Genomic DNA, 7866 nt, shown 5'->3' with positions numbered 1-7866 from the left:
TTTCTAATTCCTGAGATCTTATCTTCATTCAGCAGATAAAAGGTTATTGTCAGTCAGTGATTCTCCAGGTAGGGTTCCCCTTTAAGGGTCCACTCGTTCCCTACTAGGTTGGATAATCAGAATGGTCCCAGAAAGCTGGGTTTTATCAAGGTGATGCATTCTCAAATTTGGAAATGAAAGAATTAAAATTATTTTAAGCTGAATAATCGTCAGTCACAGAAGGAAACAGCGTCTAAACTTAAGCGGATATTTCTGAAAAACTGACTGTCATTGACCTTCCCCAGAAGGAATTTCCTGTTTGGAAAAAGACTGACCCTTGGCACAAGGAAATGCAAATTTAACCATCCATTAGTATAAAAAATACTCCACAGAACCTTACGTATCCTCCCATGGAAGCCCTAACCCCCTCCTTGTTCTGGTTGTTAACTTGGTATACCAGCCTTTCCTCATTTCTGAGTCCTCATGAACTTACAGGTCTATGTGTACAAAACTCGGCTCCCTCCAGTTCATCTCTGTATTGCTAGTTAATCTCCAGGCACCCTTGAAGCCCCTATGTTAGAGGAAAGCTATCTCCCAACAGGAAGAGGGGTTTAGGCTGCCCATCTGACTTATGTTCACCACCAGTACCCCTTTTTACACATTACCTGATACAAATTCATGCAGAAAATGGTAGAAGAACAAAGATATCTTGGAAAAGACCCAAATGCACTAGAAATCTGACAGGAAGTATTTCATCTCATCCCACAGTAACCTGCAAAGTAGAAGTTTCTCACACCATCTTCTCAATGAGGGAACAGGTTTAGAGAAAGCAAAGAACTAAGGTGCTGACGGTAAATAGAAACGAGATCTAGATTGGCCCCTGGAAGGAGGAGAGTTAGTGGGAGGCCCTGAGGCACAGAGCGGAGGCCACCTAGTCACATTAGTGCACCCAAGGCAGAGCCAGATTCTCCACCTGCTGCTTCTAGGACTTGCTCTTGATCTCAGATCTGAATTTGCAAAATGGGAATTTGGGATGCTCCAGGATTTGGTGGCTGCCTGACATTCCCCCATCCTATGACTGTAGGATCAGGGCTCCTGCTGACTCCAAAGCCATTTCTCTCTGGCTCAGGCTGCCAGTTGGGGGAGCCATTGAGTCCCTCAATCTAGTCCTGTTCTGTCCCTCACTCATTCCATAAATTCAGGAAAATCTTTTACCAGCTTTCAGGTTGAGACTCCTGTAGCTTTATAAAAGAAGCATCAGGGAAGTTTCTAGAGGCCTGTGTGTCTCATTCTCCAGGACATCTCAGCTCTCACTGGGATGTTTCTTTTCCTAAGGACCCTAATCCACTAATCCTGTCAGATCAGAGCTACGCCCTCATGGCCACATTTAATTTTAATTATTTTCTTACTCCAAATATAGCCACGCTGTGCACGAAGGCCTCGTCTTATGAATTTTTGAGAGCACACGCATTCAGTCATGACAAGTGGTGGAAGGTAAGCTTGTCCTCTGATGGCAGGACTAGTCTCGTTGATCCGACTAGTTGATTTCAACTTCCCTATTACTAGTTGAAGAAAAATTTTAAGCACTTAAGTAAACCATTTAGGCAAAGTAGATGATTTGTTTTCCATCTGTTCGTATCAAGTGAGGTCAGGTAACCCACACTCTAGCTATAGCAACGCTATGTGATCAACATGTATGGAGTCATGCAGCTTTTAATGCTCTCATGTGTTCCTGGGCTGAGGTAGAAAGCAGAGGGATAAAGGTGTGTGTGTGGCAGGGGGGAGAGTTATTATGAAGGTGAATGAGCAAAGGAAACAAGGAATTAGTATGTTACCCTTTCAAGGTCATTGTCCATGAGTGACAGGTGAGTTGCCTATTATCCACACAAAAGACAGGCATGGATTAGACCCCAGGTCCATCTCTTATGGCCTGAGAGATGTGAAGAAGATTCCCTAACCTAAGAAAAGCTCTGCTTTCCTTATCTACAGAAAGAGGATAAAATCAACACCGCACCCCCCCATGGGTGTTTTTAGAATTAATTGAAATAACACATGTAAAGTCGTAGATATCGGGTCTGTTCCGTGGTGCTGCTCCCCAACACATCACTATCATCTGAGTCCAGCTGTGGCTCTGGCTCAGTGAGCCGGTTAGTGTGGTGCTCTGGGGTGAACCTGCTCCACAGAGCCTTCAATCAACAGCACCGGGATGTGCTCTCTCAGCGAGATGGAGGACAGAGGAGAGTGTGCATTTTCAAAGCTGACGGCTAAAGAGCAAAAGATCGTGGCGATCTGTCAAAGTGGTGCCAACTCTTTCCTCTCAGGGTTATGGGTCTTCTCCTTCTGACAATGCAGGAAAACAGCGGTGGGTTTTCCCTAAAGAACTGATTTACTGCAAGGGAAAAAAGACCAGGTTAGCATCTCACATGGGCTCAATGCATTTGGCAAGTGACCCAGACTCGAGTGGAGATTTTGTGTTCAAGATGTGAAGATGTGGCCCTTTTAAAGACTAAGCTTGGAGAAGGGAATGAAATGAGGTGCTCGCTCGCAAAATGTCCATAATTAAGAAAGTCTAATGGTTTCAGTAACAGTTCAGCGATTTCTCACCTGAACTGCGATCAAAATATCAGCAGCAACAAGAGGAAATGAGCCAGGGGGTGGCTTCTGATAATTGCAAATGGATCAGTTGTTCGTTCACTTCCTTCTGCATCTGCGTTGGTCTGTTGACACAGCCATGCTGTGTTTGCAGTGAGCCAGCAGGGTGAGTGACAGAAGCCCTGAATTCATCTGGAGGCTCCAGACCTGCCTTGTAATTGGGAATGTCCCCCCCACAACAAGAGCCGCTTTCCTCTCGCCACCTGGCTTGGCCAGATGGGTTGAAATATGCCGTGCATAATTGTCTTTCCAGGCTTTTCTCCTACAGCATGCTCTGACACAGCCTGGGGAAGCAAGGTTCACCTGGAGCACAGCATTCAGAGACAGAGGCACGTGGCTCCTATTGGTGGCCAGAGAAGCCATTTTCCAGGTCTGTTCTCCCCACAGGGATCACTGAGAAGAGCTAAGCACAGGGACCTGACCTGACGCTGCTTGATGCTGTCATGTTGATCCCCTCCCTGAACAAAACCATCACCTTGGGGAAGTCAGACAGTCCCCCAGGTAGAACCATCTGGGGAGAAGACATGAGCCTTCAGAAAGGACATGCCTTCTCACGCCTTCCTGACTTCCCAACGGGTGCAATTGCTCTGAGGGAAGCTACTCTTCTGACTGGGATTATTTCCATAAAGTTGAGAATAAAGTGAACACAACAATCCCACCATTTGGCGATGGTCAGTTTTCTGTCCAATAAGAAAAGAGCAAGGGCTGGGGATGTAGCTCAGTTGGTAGAGTGCTTGCCTCACAAGCACAAGACCCTGGGTTCAATCCCCAGCACCCCCCCACACACAAAGAGGAGGCCAGACGTGAGATGGGTAAGTCTGTGTGTCAGTCTTTGAGATGTGAGACAGTCACGTAACTGTCTCTTCAAGACCGTGGAACTCAGCCAGAATCGCTCTGAAGCCATCCTCCTACCCCGGATATGCTGTTGGAACAAGACCTGAGTGACTCGTTTCACCCTTCTGTACCAGAGTTAAAGGCAGGCTTCTCTTATCCCTGAAATGGTGGATGGGGGTGGGAGGCATTGGGGAGCTGTACCATATGTGTGTGTGTCTACCTGTGGCATCTCCCGGGAATGAGCTTCAGCCTTCATTGCACAGTGAAAATGAATGAAGGAAGACTGGGTTGGTGCCCGTCCCCAGGGCCTCCCACACAGCCCAGCTGCCTTCCCTCAAGAGCTGGAGAGAGGGAAGGCTCATGTAGACTGGACACCGTGAGCATTTCCAAGATCGCTTTTGCCTTCTTGTCCCAGAAAATGGCAAAAATGTTCCATGACCTGCACAGGCCACAGAGAACTTCACATGGAAACATTTTGAATAAGGAAATAACCTCCTTGTTTTAGCTTTGACAAATGTTTTTATATGCTAATCAAAGCCTTTTCGAAGGTCAGGATTTATGTCTTGAATCTTTGTCACAGTCTGGCTAGTGGTGCCTTTGAGCACTCAGCCATTTTCCTAGAATAATGCATCCCAAAACAGAATACATGTGAGACTTATTTTTACATGTTTGTTTTTCCTGCGCTCACTATCATACTATATCCCCTCTATTATTTTAATATTTGAGAATGTAACACATCATTATTTATTATGGTTACCATGATAGTCCAATGGATAACTTGACCTTATTTCTCCTAACTGAAATTTTGTGTCTTTGACTGACAACCTCCCTACCTTCCCTCCTAGAGGACCACATTCTACTCTCTGCTTCTGAGTTCCGTGCCTGGCTTATTTCACTTAGCACAATATCGTCTAGGTTCATCCATGTTAAGCTGAATAGTATGTTATGTACATATCCTACATTTTCTTTGTTCATTTATCTGTCAAAGGACAGCTATGTTGATTCCGGTGTGGCTCTTGTGAATAATACCGTAATGAAGATGGCAGTGCAGGTATCTCTTTGGCATACCGACTTCAGTGCCTTGGGGTGTATTTCCAGAAGGGAGACTGCTGCATCCAGGTGGTGGGATTGAATAACAGACAGATGAATTGTTCACAGTCTAATAAGCTTCAAATTTCTTTAGAAGCAAAACTGGAGAGGGCTCGAGGTTAGAAATTGAGTCAGGATACGTTGCCCAAATAAGCTAAGCATAAGCCTGAGAGTAAGGAGAGAGGTATGACTGACCAGTACCAGGAAAGGCCGAAGAAGAGGGATATGGGGAAGAAATGAGACAGACATTATTACCTTATGTACATATATGACTGCATGGTCGATGTGATTCTACAACAGGTACAAGCAGAAAAATGAGAAGTTACGCCCCATTTTGTATGATCTATCAAAGTGTATAAATGCATTCTACTGTCATGTATAACTCATTAGAACAAAAATAAAATTAAAAGTAAATAAGTATTAAAAAAAAAAAAAAGAGGGAAGCAAATCTGAGCCAGGGATCCAGACTGCTGGCAAGGCTCTGGGGGAAGTGTATCTGAAGGCTTCCTCATGTTCTCTGTGAGGATCCCTCTTGATCCCAAGGGGCAGTGCCCTGTGGCAGGGGCTTGGTATATACTAGTGTGTGTGTGTGTGTGTGTGTGTGTGTGTGTGTGTACGTGTTACTGTGTGTGTAACTAACTTTCTCTTTGGGTTGGCCACAGTCCCTCAAGGAACTGGCAGACTGGTAGAATACAAAGCTTTCAGACCCACTCAGTAAATCCAATGTATGGAAATGGTTTCCTTGCTCATTGCTTTCCCTCTTTGCAGTCTTTAAAGAATATTTATATCTGTGACGAACAAACAGTTCATTTATAGAGTCAGTCCTCCTCCTAAAGCTATAGAAAAAATTTAAAATGTGTTAAATTTTAAAAAAAATCAATTTATTTCTATGGCTATTTAGGCTGAGTTTATATTCAATTTAACAGGGAAAACAATAACAAATTCAATAGCAATACAAAGGTATTATAAACAATCTAATAAGCAAGATGTTATTTTCATTTGGCTCATATTAAAACTGGATTTAGAGGAACCATGCAAATTCACACTTAATAACAAATACATTTATGTATGTACACTAAATTTCCCATGCCTAATATAAACAAGTTTTCTAGATAAGATACTTTATTGCCTGACATAAGGCATAATTCTAACTATATAATGTTTAGGAAAATCAGGCTTAGCCAAGCGACATCTACACATACAAACAACTTTGACTAAATTAATAAAAGGCTAGAATTCTATAAAACCAAATATTTGCAGTTGCAGTTTTTATAATACTAAGATGCTGATTGTCTAGAGTTGTCACTGCTTTGGAATTTGTTACAGCCAAAATTATAGTGGACCAAAAGTTATTCCAGCTATTGACCATTACAGGCTAATGGATCATCATGTCCCTAGTAGGATTTATACTGAGATGTTTTAGAGGAAAGGATACCATTTATGCCATATATAGCCACATTAGGAGAAGAAAAATAGCAACTTCATAATAATCACTTATTTTTTCAATGTGACCAATAATCTGGAACATTCACTACACCAAAATTTTTAGGAGATGGGTCATCCAGTGCAACTTTTTCACCATTCTCAATGTCTACTATACTTTCAACTGTACATTTCTCTGTGGAACTAATTTAGCCAAATAAAATACACGAAAAAATGGGTCTAAATATGATCCTCTGCTTTTACATGGTGAAAAAGATAATTGAAATAGTCCAGAACAGAAAACAAATGAACAGCAAAACACTTTCTCTTATGCATCAGACTTAACTAGCTAAGCGTGCCAGAGAAAGTGGGGAGATGCCAAGCAGGAATTTTCTGGAAACTTTTCTCCATTTCTTCCAGCCTAGCATAGCATGCTCTGTGTGACGGTTCACAGCTTGATAGGGTTTATAATTTGATTTGAATGTTGTGACTGCACGTTGTTCTTATTATTATAAATGCCTAATCCTTAGTTGAAACTATTTGTCACAATAATACCCTGTACCAAAGACTTTTACAAGATAATTACATGGTGAGTAAACAATACAATGTTCTCTTTTATCTGTTTTAAATGGGATGCTTTCTAATTTTATCACCTGCCTTTCCTTCATATATTATTGGGCAGGGTAAATAAGAGTCACCGAACAGCCTTTCTAAATCATTTGCTATTATACCTTCTACTATATCCCTAAATTAATGAGCAATATTTACTGCTTACCATCTCCTCACTTTGTAAACATCAGCTTCCATTGCTTTTGTGCAAGGTGGAAGAAATATTGAGCCTGCTCTTTCTCTTTGAATGCTTAGAAGATTGCCTTCGGAATGTTCCTGGGATAATAGACTGGAGAGAGTAGTGTCCTCTGCCTTTCCCCCAGAGAGGCTCACTGCTGGCCAAAGGTGACCCAGCATGGAGGTCAGAGATGGACTTCTCTTCTTCTTCTTTTTTTTTTTCTTTTAATTTCTCCCTTCTGCTCTTTGCCTCCCTTTTCTCCTTAATTCCATCCTAAAAATTAGAAAAATGACATTTTAAGATGTTAAATAACGTTATATAATCTAACACATAATGAAGCTGCAATTTTAATCCAGAAGTACCTGACCTTATAGTGCATGCTGTTACCCATTCACTCTATGTCTTTATAACCCTCCTTAGGATGCCAATTTGCCATTATTCAAGGGAGACCAATATGGGACTCCCTGAGTCACCTTTCCCATCCCTGAAACAGTGTTGCCTGCTTTATAGATCCCCAGATACTGTGCCGCATCTGCACAAGGAACATCAGCTTTCCACACTTACAGCAGCCGTCCATCACTGGGGACAAAGTCCACTTCACAGCTCATTTCAGAGTGTTACACAAACGGGACAGGATAGCTCCTGTTAGCTTTGTCTTCCTGTTCCTTCTGGTGATGGCAGTCATCCCATTCCAAGAAGGGAACCCATCCCTCGTTCTGTATCCCTTTCATCCACAATTCCCAGCTCCACCTTCTTTTTTCTAACATGCCACAGGCCTAGTCCAGTCTGCCTCTTAGGAAAGGAAAGACTTTTGGTTTATTGTTAAAAGTATAGGATGAGTTAAGGGCTGGTGGCTATGAACCATCAAAGTTGACTTTTTAGAGATTATGCAGGACGAGAATGGGCATTTCTTGAGTGGAGGTAGAAACTGGAGGGAAAAAGGGTGTTGCTTTGGAGCACGTCCAGGACCTAAGGAGACTGAACACATGAATGATTGACCAGATGGTGTCTTAGAGGTCTGCGCAGATGTTGAGGGAGATGGCCCAGAGGAGCAGAGGCCACTGCTTGTGAAAGAGTAACAAAGTACACAGAAAGAAGGACAG

General features: G+C 42.7%; 1 non-coding gene across 1 annotated transcript; it reads left to right on the top strand.

Moving 5' to 3' along the window:
* The first annotated feature begins 3338 nt into the window (after positions 1–3338).
* On the top strand, positions 3339–3411 carry Trnav-cac (transfer RNA valine (anticodon CAC)). Its single transcript has one exon. It is a non-coding gene; the product is annotated as a tRNA-Val (tRNA).
* The last annotated feature ends 4455 nt before the right edge of the window (positions 3412–7866 follow it).

The sequence above is a fragment of the Sciurus carolinensis genome, chromosome 12 (assembly GCF_902686445.1).
Source record: "Sciurus carolinensis chromosome 12, mSciCar1.2, whole genome shotgun sequence".
Classification (NCBI taxonomy): domain Eukaryota; kingdom Metazoa; phylum Chordata; class Mammalia; order Rodentia; family Sciuridae; genus Sciurus; species Sciurus carolinensis.
The sequence above is the reverse complement of the archived record's forward strand: the minus strand, read 5'-3'. Positions and strand labels throughout refer to the sequence as shown.